This window comes from Ptychodera flava, chromosome 1 (genome assembly GCF_041260155.1).
Source record: "Ptychodera flava strain L36383 chromosome 1, AS_Pfla_20210202, whole genome shotgun sequence".
Lineage (NCBI taxonomy): Eukaryota > Metazoa > Hemichordata > Enteropneusta > Ptychoderidae > Ptychodera > Ptychodera flava.
In genome coordinates this window covers 46,134,690-46,149,737 of record NC_091928.1, presented here as the reverse complement: position 1 = coordinate 46,149,737, position 15,048 = coordinate 46,134,690, and the positions used below count along the sequence as shown (strand labels likewise).

Below are 15,048 nucleotides of genomic sequence, written 5' to 3'. Positions count from 1 at the left end.
CCAAAAATAAAATTATCCTGATGTGAAAAAATTGCCTGGGTTATATTTTATACAGGAGACAAAAACTGACTTGGGCATTCAAAGGGTTAAGAAATTCTAGAGAATGATGATTTGTACAAGAATTCAATATAGCTAGGATAAACCATTCATCTATATACCACAATGAACTTTCTTCTTTCTTTCAATGGTCAATTTTCGACTGAGAAGATAAATTCATGAGCAATCAAAGTCAAATCATTACAGAAACCTGTGGCCAAGAAAATGTAAATCTGCTTTGCTGGCAACTTCAATGCTTCATTTGGTACCCAACAAGTGGAGGAAAGAAACAACAAACATGACTAGGTACTGATTCTCTGCATCAGTGCACATTTTACCATCTGCAGGGTGTGGCGATTTTTTTTCTTCTCAAATGACAAAATCCTTCAAGGGTGTCCACTTTCTGCTGACTGCGATGCAGATATGTGTTCTAAGCTTTGAGAATTACCCTAAAACAAAAATATTAACTGTTCCTGTGCAACCCAGAATAACTGCAGTACAAAAATATGGACATTGTATACTAAATAGGATTTCCAGGCAGCCTTAAACCATCTCATTGCAAAGATATTGCAAAATGAAAATTTCTTAACAGCCAATTTCCAGTCAGAACAGCATTGCAAAAATACATATCAATACAGAGGCTGTACAGACAAATTTCTACCCAAACAAGCATTCAAATGCAGACATGTAAAAAGGATTACAAACCTAGATACTGGATTTTGGGGGCAAAATTTACCTAGATGCAACCCAAAAAGCTGTGACCTTACTTTCTAAAGACCATTACATTTACAATCAACATTCAACAATATTCATCACAGACCAGAATAATTATTCAAATTCTAAACATACTCTCTTTCATTAATTTTCGGCGACCTTGTACATAGTTATCAGATACTTGATTGTCTACATAGACAGGTAAACACATGCTGTCTAATTGTGAGGTCACAGAATCAGTATAAAAACTTTTTAACATGTTTTGTGTTCCATTAATATTTCAAATTGCTGGGAGTCATTTTGCTTCTCTCGTAGACGTAAACCAGAAGAACCGCTTTTCAATTGAAATTGAATCAAAATTTTAACAAGAAAAATGTGTGTATGGGAGACCTTTATAAAGTCACTATGCTGAAAATTGTTGCATTTTCACTGTGTTTCTTGTGCACACTTTTCAAAAAATGCATTGTACTTTCAAAAACTTAGCAACCAAATGAATCAACACTATAAGTACAATTTTCCTTTCATAATTGTTTGGATTTCAAGTTTTCATTTTCGCAAGTGAGAAACGGTGACATCTATGACGAGTTAAAACCTGATGTACTAACAAGGTTCATTACAAAACTTTAAGTCATAAGTTCCTGAGCAAAATTTACAATGCATGTATGCACTTGGTTAAACTGCACGCGGTATGATGCAACCACCAGCAAGGATGGAATTGTGACAGTGACTGCAGCATGCACAAACTGCATACATAGTCATGAACCCTATCATACCCCAAAAACAATGTTTCATCTGCAGCCTATAGTTTGCAATAACCTTTTGAACAAGGACATCAGTGCAAGCATTAAATTTCATATTTCCCTGTGCTATGTATAAAAATCTGCTACATTGTTCAATTACCAGGAAGGGAAATTCTATGAACACTGCCCGTCTACCGGTGGGAACATCACACTGGGCAGTGCACAAAACATTGCTTGTTTTTGTGAAGTGAAGATAAGAAGAATCTAGGCTTTAACATCCTGTCATTGTCTATACATCTAAGGTAATTCTTTTTTCTATGAAATGTTAAGAACTCTGAGGCCATCTAACGAGTTGATCTGAGAGGGGAAGAATGCCTAATTTTAGATCATACATGTATCAACGTCAATCAAGGCAAACATGCTAAGGAAGAGTTCAAATTTTTACATCATTTTTCTTTTTTTGTGGCTTTTTTGTACATATTTTGTACATATATAGTACATATATTGTACATATATAGGCCTATTGGAATGGATAATTAGATGCGTAGTTTGCACAGTCTTGTTTTTGCGAAAATCAAAAATCTGATTTTTTTCCATTGAATTAAGACAAGAGTCAACATTTTGAAATAATGGTAGATTTAAGGCTCTTTATTTCTCAGGTCCTAAATTTTGCAAGGTAAGTTTCCTTGTGAAAAGTATCAGCAAAATTTTAAAGCCCCAGTTTTGAAGAGGCACGTACACTACCTTAAAAGGACGATAGGTGTATTTTTTAATAATATTTTCAATGTTTTTGCTCTCATAATTTTGTTCTACTTCTTGTATTTTGTACTGCTCCTGTAACACAACATGTAAAACATCACAAATTGGTCAATCAAAAAATTTTACAATACACTAGGGGTTGGCATGCAGGTTTAAATCACTATGCTTCCCCAGTCATTTTACCAGGGTTCCCCTTGGTATATATTAATGCAATCAGATTACAGGACAGCAGACATGTTACCAGGGTTCTCAAATCATTTACCAACATTCCCCAACCTTAGCAAAAAGTGCTGTAAGAATGTGGCTATGACATGACAAACGTAGCTGCCACCAAATTGTAATGCTGAGTGCAAACTGAAAACAAACATTTCATGCCCAAACGATAACACTGTTTTAATGGATTTGACAGCAGAGCTTGCAAGATCACAGGGCGTTATGTCTAAATACATTTCTAATCCAAATACATGGCAGAGTTGAGGTATGTATTTCTGCACACAAATGGCTGATCGATAGCAAATTCTAATACGGGAAGAATTAAAATCTGGATAAAAGTGAGAGCACAGAAAAAGAGAGGCAAATTGTCCTGATAACTCCCTAGTGTGAACAAATATAATATCATCACTCCCTAGCATAGCTAGAAAATTCATTGCACACCACTCGTAACCATTTGCCACCTGTAACAAAAATTTTCTACATCCCTGTAAAGGAAAAAATTGTGTCACTCCCAAGAATTCAGATACTGAGAAATAAATATGAGTCTGTATTTGGGCTCTCAAAAGTATGCAATATTCGCACAATGTCAATTTGTGATCATACCTCGGTCTATCAGAGACTAAAAAGTAGCTAACAATTGAATACTGATGACAGGTAATCAGTTACACAATTCAACTGCTATTAACTTTAGATTATGACACAATAGATCATGCCATGATTATTTTTTTCTGCAAAAAAAGTGATTAATGACCTCATTATCTATTTCATGCCTTTAAAACTGATTAAGCACAACTCTGAATTATTTATACACACAAGTTCAATCTTTTTTAAGTATTTATTGTACACTGAGATCAATGAATTGCACCAACTGTCAAAAACTAGCAGGTACAGTGTATGGGCTGACTGACAGAAAGTGACATATCCATGTAGTAATCTTGATGAGCATTTTCAAAATACATTTAGAAGACAAAAGCTCAGAGGTGATCCTTCGTACACATTTGTAAATGCTTTTTCAGAACTTTTGTAAGAATGTGAATTTTTTTAAGGAAAAATTTTCTTCCACCAGTAGCACATACACAAATGATCTATACTGGCCTTTCAAAATACAATTTTTCACTTCCGAAGAACTACCAGCAAATTTCAGTTACTCCCCATTCGTTCACACATAAGAGAGATATGATGAACATTTACACAGAAAATCATCCAATGAATATGCATGTTCTTATCTCATGAATATGCAAATCATATACATAATATGTATCAGTAATTCTGGCCAATCAACAATCACGCAAGATGTAAAGTGCATATACACAACAGGTAGACCAAACACAGCCTCATTATACAACTTCTTCCAGCTTTAACATTACCACTCAAGGAGATCTGCATTCACCCAATTGCCAAGATACACTCACAGCAGTATATGATCTACGTAACCATCTTTTCCATGTTGTATATGTTGATTACCTGTGTACGCTTACTGTACATCCAGTTTCTGAATTTTTTCTTGACTTAGATTTTGAATCTATTTTTATCTTTCTTTCTATTGACTTTATCCCACTCATTTGAACTCTACATGCTACTGATGGCAGCATGTTCATCTGCCTCTGTCAGTCACTTTTTTCTACCCACTGGGTCCATCACATTCTCTTTGTAATCTTTCCTAACAAAACACTATCACCGTTTTAAAAACAAATTCAGATGCTAGCTTTCAGCACAACATCACAGGTGTTGGTTTGTGTCTTTCAAATTTAAAAATGAACTGTTTGTGCATTGCTTGATTGTCACAGACACGTATTGTTCCAATCACACTAGTGTTGACACCACAATAATGGCAGGTTTTCTCTCTCATCTCCCTTTCGCCCCCTTCTTCTCCAGGCAATACCCACATTACAAGTGTTAAGATTTCCCATTCACCACAAGATTTTGGCTAATGTGCAGCGTCTCGGTAGCTTTTGGCCGTTGGTCAGCTGAAACTATAATTATCCTTCCTTTTCAATTATCCCAAACAGCAAATCAGATAGCCCTTCTTGAAGACCCCTTAAGTTTCTGTAAATATAATGACAATCTACCAATCAGATATAACCTTCCCAACCACTGCGCATTAGATAGAGAGATTTCAGTACTGTTTTCTATTCAAAGTTGGACTCAACTGCAGCCCAGGATGCACCCATGGTCATACAAGGAACACAACACCAACTTAGCAATGTAGGAAGATTGAGATGTCGCCAATGTAATCCTATGTCATGTTCTATTTGTTTTATTTTCACTGCGGGTAACTGCTGCTCACAAAAATCTTATCAAAAAATTCAATCACTGTTTAACAATCTGACAGTATTTACCCAGGGCTTTCACTGTTTCGGATGGATGGCTAGCCAGTGCAGGCTTCACTGCAGTCAACATACATGTTGTTACTGAAAATGAAATCATTTGTATGTCGCACACATACAACCTATTGAGACCGTAATTTGTACAGTAAACACCATCGATATTTCTTTGAATTGAGAACCTATTTGAAAAGCATTCTGTGTTGATTATGTTTACAGAGGGAACACAGTGTATATTGCCAGAGAGAGTGCCATGGAGATACGTACGACAAATTTATTATATCTGCATGGGAAAACACTAAGCTCTATGGCAAACTTCAAAAAAGCGACATAAGATTTTGTTAATCACCAATCATATAGTCTATTAATTCTATCTATTAGCTGTTAAACTCTTGACAGATTTTCCAGCAGTTCTATTTTGTTTGACCAGACTACAATTTATCTGCCAAAAATAACACTGTATTGTACATGTATATGCACTTGCTGGCAGGCTTGCATTTTGTCTTTCAATGTTTTCCTGGGTGAAGAATACGATTAAAATTATTTAATAGGACTGAAACAATGAAAATGTTATCACAAATTTGAGAAATTGTCCCTTCACCTGTATGTAGGTTATTGTATGTTCATTTTGTGTTATATTAATGATTACGTAGATCTTCAATACACTGGATTTAAAATTGTTTATCAGTATATGTGTCTACTAATATGCGTCTAATCCAGTCCATTTACGTTTTCTGTTGACAACTGAATAACATGCTTTTCATTGATGGGTGATACGATTGCAAAATTGGAAGAGCAGGTCAAGCGATGTTTTCTTTCATAAATATAACTGGACACAATTTACTTCACTGGTTGTTTACAATGAGCATAATCACCAGTTGAGTATCTCATGCAAATAACAGGTATGTATTGTTGCAACTATTTTAAATTTATAACTCATACATAAAAGTGGGTCTGCAATTCAACTCAGTGTGCTATTTTTGAATTATCAACATGTTAATATTGCCTGCGGTAAACAGGGCTTCACTTTGTTCAACTGACAATTATACTCCCAACACATTTTTCAAATTCACGAAAAATCGTCTCATTTTCTGTCTGCCTCTTTTCCAAGTCAAGTGAAATAATTCTGGTGTAGATTTTTCTGTAATATTATATATAGACCATCATAATCAGACAGGTTTGAGGATACACAGCATGCAAATGATCAAACGATTCTGCTGAAAATTACAGACACTGCAGTGTTATTGCTACGTCAATATTCAACATGGTTTGGTCATAATTAACATTGTTATCAATGGTTATATATATATATATATATATATATATATATATATATATATATATATATATATATATATATATATATATATATATATATATATATATATGCAGAGCATTATATATCCAAGTACAGGGGAGGTAAAAGAGCACACTAGCAAACCTTGAAGGTATAGTGTTTCTGTTTAATTTTCCACACACATGACTTGTCATGTTTTTGAAACGTGAACTTGTATCTCCAGGCATCCTACAGCTCTGTTTAAATACATAACGATGATGGATGATTAAACTCTTCAGTACATGACATCGCTAGGTCACAACACAGTATATACAGTACTGTATACAATAGAACAGAACAGGGTAAAGGCAACTTTCATAATTTTAAAATTATAAATACATTAAATATGATGTATCATGCATAAAAGTGATGTTTGTTTTCTGATTTATGCAAAGGTTGGAGTAATTGATTCAAATACTGCAGCTAGCCTGATATCGATAACAAATGCTACATCAGATTGTTTTCACAAAATAACCACTTCTTTCTTAAGGTGGTATGCGTCTTGAAAGTGAAAGATTTAAACTTTTGCTCAAACTTTTGTGAATGAAACTTTCAATTATTCTCTTATAAATCAACAATGAAAATTGGAGGTCACCGTGCAAAGTTTGGAACTATCGAAACAAACGCCAATATTTTGCGATATTTGAAATTCAAAATGGCCGCCATTCCTGTGTTGACGCTATGGGGGTAACTAAATTTTGAATTTTCAAAAACAAAACTGGTGAAAGTTTTTCTTTCTCCAAGAGCTTTAAAATGAGCCCCACAAGTGGCAGATCAGAAAAGAATTGTAGAAATTTGAGTCCAAATATCTGTCCTCCAAGGCGCCTTCTGCCTTAACCCTTTCACCACAATGGTTTGTCCAAAGCCATTGTTTTCTATGGTAAAGTTGGACCTGTATATAGGTAACTGGGGGTGAAAGGGTTAAATATTTGCAAATTTATAGGTACCTTATTGGCAGTAGTGTGTGAAAACAAAAATCTTATAAGGAGCAATTATCACTGTATGACAATAGGTACAATGTACAGGGCAAAATAACCTTTGTCTTACAAAATGTTAACTGAGTATATCTTACTGGAAATTTCTTTGAAATAATTTTTCTGAACATTACAAATCGGAAAACCAATATCTTAACCAGTGGTTCAGTATTAAATAACTCAATGATAGATTTTCGCTGTTATGTGCTGACATTTATGTTTGCCATTACATAAATTTCACCGGCTAGTTTATGATTTTCTCTTCAGCACTTGAGAAAGAATATTTTGCCCATCAAGTACATGACTTCAGCAATATATACAAATTTCTTTTTGTAGTTGCGCTCTTTTGTTGCTCTGCAAATCCCATTGAACCACAAAATGATTGGTTAGATTTTAGACAAGGGTCTCGCATAATTCTCTACAAGTTACCATGTGTAAATACAATGTTTGAACCAGCTGACATCATGAACCTTTGTTAATCTCTTGGGAACCATTCTGAACAGAAATTTGAAAAAACAAAATTACAAAGAAGTATTAACACAGGATTTATCCTGCTGTGGATTTTAGAAATGACATGATCACATTTAATAAACTTAAAACCAAGCATTCTCAGAACACTATATTAATAAGGTCTTGCTTATCAAAGCTGATTCCCATAAGAACAGAACCTTTGATCAGCAGTGCAGCTCTACTGTAACATCGGTAATTAGGGTTTCGAGACCACGGGTCCGAAACCCTCTAGTAATCGTTCCGTTTTTTATTATTATTATTATTATTATTATTATTATTATTCTTTTTCTTCTTCTTCTTCTTCCGTCCTCTAAATGCAACTGCCACGCAAACACTGTTGCACCTAGAGACTTCAAATTTGGCACATAGGTAAAACTCCTCACAAGTAATTTTTTGATCACATGACCATAACAATGGGTCACGTGACCTGGCAGCCATATTGAAATTAAACTTTCAACTTGGCTTAATTTGCATAAAAATAAACCAATCAAAATTCTGTTAGATATTTTTGTAGACCATAGGGCTAGGCTTCTTCATGCCAAATTTCAAGGTCATAGGCCCTGCCGATTTTGAGAAGAAGATTTTTAAAGTATTATTTTTCACATTTTTCAGTGACCTTTGACCTCCCCTATAGATTTACAAATGCCCATTACAGGCTAGCCAATAGAGCTAGGAGTCTGGTTCTTTTTCGACATAGACGATCATTGGCTGTTAATGTTCACCGAAATATTTTGGGTCAGGTCACGTGACCAGACCTCATTAATTATGCACATATCTAATTCTAGGCTATCCAATAGGGCTAGAGATCCAAATTTTGGTACACAGGGACTACTATGGGATAGAAATCTATTGCAAATATGTCAGGTGACCAGACCTCATTAATTATGCGCATATCTAATTCTAGGCTAACCAATAGGGCTAGAGATCCGAATTTTGGTACACAGGGACTACTATGGGATAGAAATCTATTGCAAATATGTCACGTGACCAGACCTCATTAATTATGCGCATATCTAATTCTAGGCTAACCAATAGGGCTAGAGATCCGAATTTTGGTACACAGGGACTACTATGGGATAGAAATCTATTGCAAATATGTCACGTGACCAGACCTCATTAATTATGTGCATATCTAATTCTAGGCTAACCAATAGGGCTTGAGATCCAAATTTGGTACACAGGGAACTACTATGGGATAGAAATCTATTGCAAATATGTCAGGTGACCAGACCTCATTAATTATGCACATATCTAATTCTAGGCTAACCAATAGGGCTAGAGATCCAAATTTTGGTACACAGGGACTACTATGGGATAGAAATCTATTGCAAATATGTCAGGTGACCAGACCTCATTAATTATGCGCATATCTAATTCTAGGCTAACCAATAGGGCTAGAGATCCGAATTTTGGTACACAGGGACTACTATGGGATAGAAATCTATTGTCAATATGTCACGTGACCAGACCTCATTAATTATGCACATATCTAATTCTAGGCTAACCAATAGGACTAGAGATCCGAATTTTGGTACACAGATAGTAGTTTGGGATAGAAATCAATTGTCAATATGTCACATGACCAGACTCATTAATTATGTGCATATCTAATTCTGAGCTAACCAATAGGACTAGAGATCCGAATTTTGGTACACAGGGACTACTACGGCATAGAAATCTATTGTCAAAATGTCACGTGACCAGACCTCATTAATTATGCACATATCTAATTCTAGGCTAACCAATAGGGCTAGAAAACCGAATTTTGGTACACAGATAGTAGTATAGGATAGAAATCTATTGTCAATATGTCACGTGACCAGACCTCATTAATTATGCGCATATCTAATTCTAGGCTAACCAATAGGGCTAGAGATCAGAATTTTGGTACACAGGGAGTACTATGGGATAGAAATCAATTGTCAATATGTCACATGACAAGACCTCATTAATTATGCACATGTATAATTCTAGGCTAAGGTGATAGAGCTAGATGTCTGATTTTTGGTATAAAGGGATAACTATGATATTGAATTCTTTTAACAAAATGTCACATCACCTCGACTACTTTTGACCTTGATTTCACAAATACTACCATAGCCTCCCATCTTTTTGCATATGTATTTCTCTATTGCCCCTGTTGACCGAGATGTCTCGAAACCCGGTGATTGCTGCTTTGCAGCTATATTTAATTTATTAAATTTATTAATAAAATTTTTCTGTTTGCAAGTGCCCTTTTAAAACTTAACTGTGTTTATTAAACATATGACACAGCATACTTTGGTTTTCATTTGCCATTTGGCATGCTGTAGAATTTGCTTTTTCAAAGTCTTGAAAGTGTGCCTGTTTATGAATTGCCAGTTTAATTTGATTAAAAATTTAATTGTAGAATTTTTTGTGATTTTAGCATGAACTGTAGTATAACTCCTAACATAGGATCATGATCAAAGAGTACATAACAGATTTTGAAATTTATCACTTTTTTGGTATGCTTGTTTTGGGGTGGGTACAACAAACCCTTTTTCGATATGAGAGCCCCCATGCACAAACCTGAAAAGATGCTATTAGAAATAATAATGTTCTGGTGAATATATCAAGACAATTTATTATGAGATGCTAACATCAAGAACTGCAAACACTTGGTATGTATCACTTTAAATTGTCATAAACCAGCTACAGTAGGTTCTAGACTAGTGCAATCCTTCCTTGAAGGGAAAAAGTCTTCCAGCAGTTTAGTACATATCTCTATGGTTTACTTGGAGCTCAAAACGAACATATAAAGATACCAGATAATCAGGATTAGCATGTAAGACAACTTTATCTCTTTAATGTTTTTCAACAGAGGTAATATGTTGTCTGCATTTCTGTATCTGTCTGCTACTGTTTGTTTGTTGTTTATTCTTACGTATTTGACCAGAATCATAGATACGCATGTCTGGTCAATCAACATACACGAAAAAGCCTTTTCAACAGAGTTTTCTATCACAGCAAACTTAGGCCATATCCCCTTACGTAAAAGCACTAGGGTATTCGTGACAGTTCTTTTAAAAGCATGTCTTCAGCCTTGCTTACAGACAAAACACACAGAAAAAACAACAACATAGTTTCTGGCATGTACCCATAATACCTGCTTTACGCTCTTGTCCTTACATCACAGTGTCCTTGCAAGCTGCAATCCCAACTGTAGCACAGCAAAGTTATGAAATTTTTGGATTTCAAAGTGTTGCTCAAGAAGGAACTGTATTTTTCCATAACATCAAACACCAGCACTTTTTCCATTAACCCTTTTCCTGCCGAGCGCCCTTGTCCGTTATTTTGCCAAGTCAGTAGAAAACCGCCCCATAATATGTGCCTGCAAAAGATTGGCTCTCCTGCATGTTATCCTGCCAGCCATTTTGGCAGAAATCACCCATTTTCAGGGTTGTTTTAGCCGTACTTATACGTGTTAGACTTCGATAATTTCTACATGCCCGTAGACAGGGGAAGGAGCTCAAGGGTTACTGCAGAAAAAAATTGAGGTCACCGGCTTTGTTTGCCCCTGGGAGTGCGTCATTTTATTGCCGTTTCATGTTTATTTTTTCGGAAATAAACTCCTTCAGTATTGCGCACGTCCGCTAGGCACAAACATCACCTCACTCGTCTGTTAGTCAGAGACCCTGGGGGTCGTGCTAGGGGTGCGGCAGCACCGGCAAACCTGTCCTGTTTCCCCAGGGTAGGGTCAATTGAATACGTACCTTCAACGACTTGGCAGTGTGGCACAAAAACTACGTTTTTGCCGTTGTATTAACGACATGGCTGAGCCATTGAAGCACAGCTCCACGTAGTTTAGCCAGCTCATTTGGGAGTTGGCTTACGAGCGTTACCATTCATTACCGACTTAATCGAGTGGTCCTCAGTCAGGTACGGGTTTGTACCTACATGGATTGGGCTGCAGCTAACCAGTGATAACCAGTCACTGCACCCAAGTCGTCAGTCTCACTTTTGCGATGCATGGGTACAACGCAATATGCTTCCATTGTTCTAGCCATCGACGTGTCCACATGCCTGGCAGCCATATTGTACTGCTAGCTGGTTTGCATAACAAAAGCAGTCCCTGCTAAATGCAGGTGGTATCCCCGTACAGCATATTGACCTTATGTCACCTTTTGAATTCTCTGTACGCAAACAGCGTACGTAGTTACCAATGCGTTGGCAAGAGGATACGTTTGCCTGCAAACCAGAGCCAATACTTCGGACGATGGAATAAATAAAAAATCCAAAGCTACGTCCATTGAATGGCACGGCCAAGGCGGTGAAGGACGTTGCCTGGCTTGAACTTGCAGAGCTGAAGCCCAGCTTAGTACGTCGGACACCAGTTTGTAATGGTATTCCGAGTCGTTCATATCCGTTCCATCGGAGGAACAAGTCGAGCTGTCCCGTCAAAAATACGTTCTCATTTTCAGTCACGCACAACTGAATAAGTGACTTTCGTCTCGCACCATCGGCATATCTGCCAAGTCGTTTGCAAGAGGTACCTTCTAGATTAGCATTGCCGAATTGGTCAAGTTCGGCAGCAATCTCTATAGTGCCAGGCAGCCAAGTACGTCCAACTCCGCCAGAAAACGTCACCATGCTATCCTGCCAAGTCCGCTAAAAAGCGGTAAAAAAAACCCAGCCCCCCTCGGGTGTGGGGGACTGGCGGACAGGTTTCTGCACCTTTCCCTGTCTATCGACTCCCTGCAAACCCATTTCGAGGGGAAAAGGCGTTCCTTGTCAGAAAACCTCTCCTCGGATGACCCCTAAACGCACAGGGGATAGCAAAACGTAGTGCCGTCGACTTGGCAGGAAAGGGGGTACCCAAAAAGGGCCCGATTTCCACCGGGTTGGGAGAATAACGGTCACCAGTGCTTAGATTCTGGCTACACCGAATTTCAAGCGGATTTTCACCGACTTGGCAGGAAAAGGGTTAAGGTAGTTCACAGTACCTCAAAAATAAAACACTTAAACTTTTGCTCAAACTTTCCTTAAGCAAACTTTCAACCATTATCTTTCATAATCAAGAATAAAAATTAGCAGTCACTGTGCAAATTTTGGTACTTAGAGAAACAAATTACCCAACATTGACCGATATTGAAATTCAAAATGGCTGCCATCCCTGTGTTATCTCTATGGGGAAGAATATTCCAAATTTTCACAAAAATAAGTCAGTGACTGAATGAAAACTTCATTTACTCCACTTCAAAATGAGCCCCCACAAGTTGTAGGTCAAAAGGATACTGTAAAAGTTTGAGAGTCTGAATATCTGTCCCTCAAGTATACTTTTCATTTACCCAAAGGAAAATAACATCTTCACAATTGTTGTGCGATGAAAGTGACGTACATACATGGAGCACAGCAGATCAAATGGCATTTGCAAGATTGTCAGGCATGGCAACGTTTGTTGCAGACATCTGGTATCAATTTAAAACTCTCATGTCTCCTCTTCAGAATGCTTTCAATCATTCAATGACACTTTCATCACCATATCAGGATGCAAAGGTCCATCTTTGCCCATAGAAAATAAACGGGTCATACCATTATTTGGTTGTAAAAGGGGTGAACAGAATCAATGACATGGGCTTGAGGATAAAACTGACTCGGCTAATCCATGAACAGTGGTGTGGGAGTTCCTGTTGAGTTTAATCAGGCAGAACAGAGTAGGGTTTAAACCACTGACATGGCGTAACCCCTTAAACACTGGGACAGGTAGTGTTTGTTCAGCAACATGAGAACAAGTCATCGTTGATGACACAGTCCCCACTTGTTAAGGGTGCTTTGATTACAGGTCCTCAGAGAGGATAGAGTCCTCTTCATTAGGTCTGTGATAAAAATACTTTTGAATAAATTCGCTTGATACATGTATGAGTTGTAGTTCAGGACATGAAAAAATCGTAATAAAATGGCCACATGGTGGCCATAATGGACAGAATCACAAAACAAATCAATGTGCATATGTATGACATACGGTGGGTCAATGTCCTTGTACCAACTTTGATTAAAATTGGTTGAAATATGCCTGAGTTATGGCTTTGTACATGAAAAAATCATAACAAAATGGCCACACAGCAGCCATATTGGATCGTATCACAAAACAAATTAACATGCATATGTATGACATTGGTCAATCTCCTTGTACCAACTTTGAATAAATTTGCTTGATACATGTCTGAGTTATGGTTCTGGACATGAAAAAACGTAATAAAATGGCCACACGGCGGCCATATTGGATCGTATCACAAAACAAGTCAATGTGCATGTGTATGACATAGGTTGATGTCCTTGTACCAACTTTGAATAAAATTGGTTGAGATATGCCTGAGTTATGGCTCTGTACATGAAAAAATCGTAACAAAATGGCCGCACGGCGGCCATATTGGATCGTATCGCAAAAAAAATTGATGTGCATAGCTATGACATTGGTCAATGTCCTTGTACCAACTTTGAATAAAATCTGTAGAAACATGCCTGAGTTATGGCTCTGTACATGAAAAAATCGTAATAAAATGGCCGCCTGGCGGCCATATTGGATTGTATCACAAAACAAATTGATGTGCATATGTATGACATAGGTCAATGTCCTTGTACCAAGTTTGAATATAATCGGTTGAGATATGCCTGAGTTATGGCTCTGTACATGAAAAAATTGTAACAAAATGGCCGCACGGCGGCCATATTGGATCGTATCACAAAAAGAATTGACGTGCATATCTATGACATTGGTCAATGTCCTTGTACCAACTTTGAATAAAATCAGTTGAAACATGCCTGAATTATGGCTCTGTACATGACAAAATCGTAATAAAATGGCCGCCTGGCAGCCATATTGGATCGTATCAAAAAACAAATCGACGTGCATCTGTATGACATATGAAGTAATCCTTGTACCAAGTTTGAATGAAATCGCCTCGGGCATCTCTGAGATATCTGCGTGAACGGACGGACGTACGCACGGACGGACGCACGCACGCACGCACACACGCACGGACACGACCAAACCTATAAGTCCCCCCGGACGGTGTCCGTGGGGACTAAAAAATAGGCTACAAAGCTGCAGTGAAATCGGCAGTCGACCACAATCAGTGGTAGTGTCGTCATAACCAGTTGAGGCAGAATTCCTCAAGTTGCTGTAATTAAAATGACATAATACTGATTTTGTAGAACTGTTCTTTCTTCCTGAATAAATTTGTTGCAGTATTAAAACAAAACCTTTTGAGGACCAATAGCAATTTCTGTTGCCTTTACAGAATGCATACATTTTTTTTTCATATCCAGACAATTTTTTGCAGATTTTTCCTAAAATTTTGGTCAAAAACTGTGGCAAATAAAAAGTTATGTCCAATTTGTCCAAAACTATCAAAATAATCGAAGAAAAAAAAATTCATAAAAATTTGTAAAATGTTACAATGAAATTTTGGTAGGAAAAA

General features: G+C 37.1%; 1 protein-coding gene across 4 annotated transcripts in view; it reads right to left on the bottom strand.

The window, feature by feature from the left end:
* Nucleotides 1-15,048, bottom strand: part of LOC139139162 (tetraspanin-18-like) — a 67,331-nt gene that overhangs the window by 46,315 nt on the left and 5,968 nt on the right. The window contains exon 1 of one of the 4 annotated variants that reach the window (XM_070707980.1): nt 6,228-6,400. The exons of the other annotated variants lie outside the window; for them this stretch is intronic. The gene's annotated coding sequence lies outside the window, so the exon portion shown is untranslated. Of the gene's footprint in view, nt 1-6,227; nt 6,401-15,048 lie in introns of those variants that run through there. 4 annotated transcript variants of the gene reach the window in all.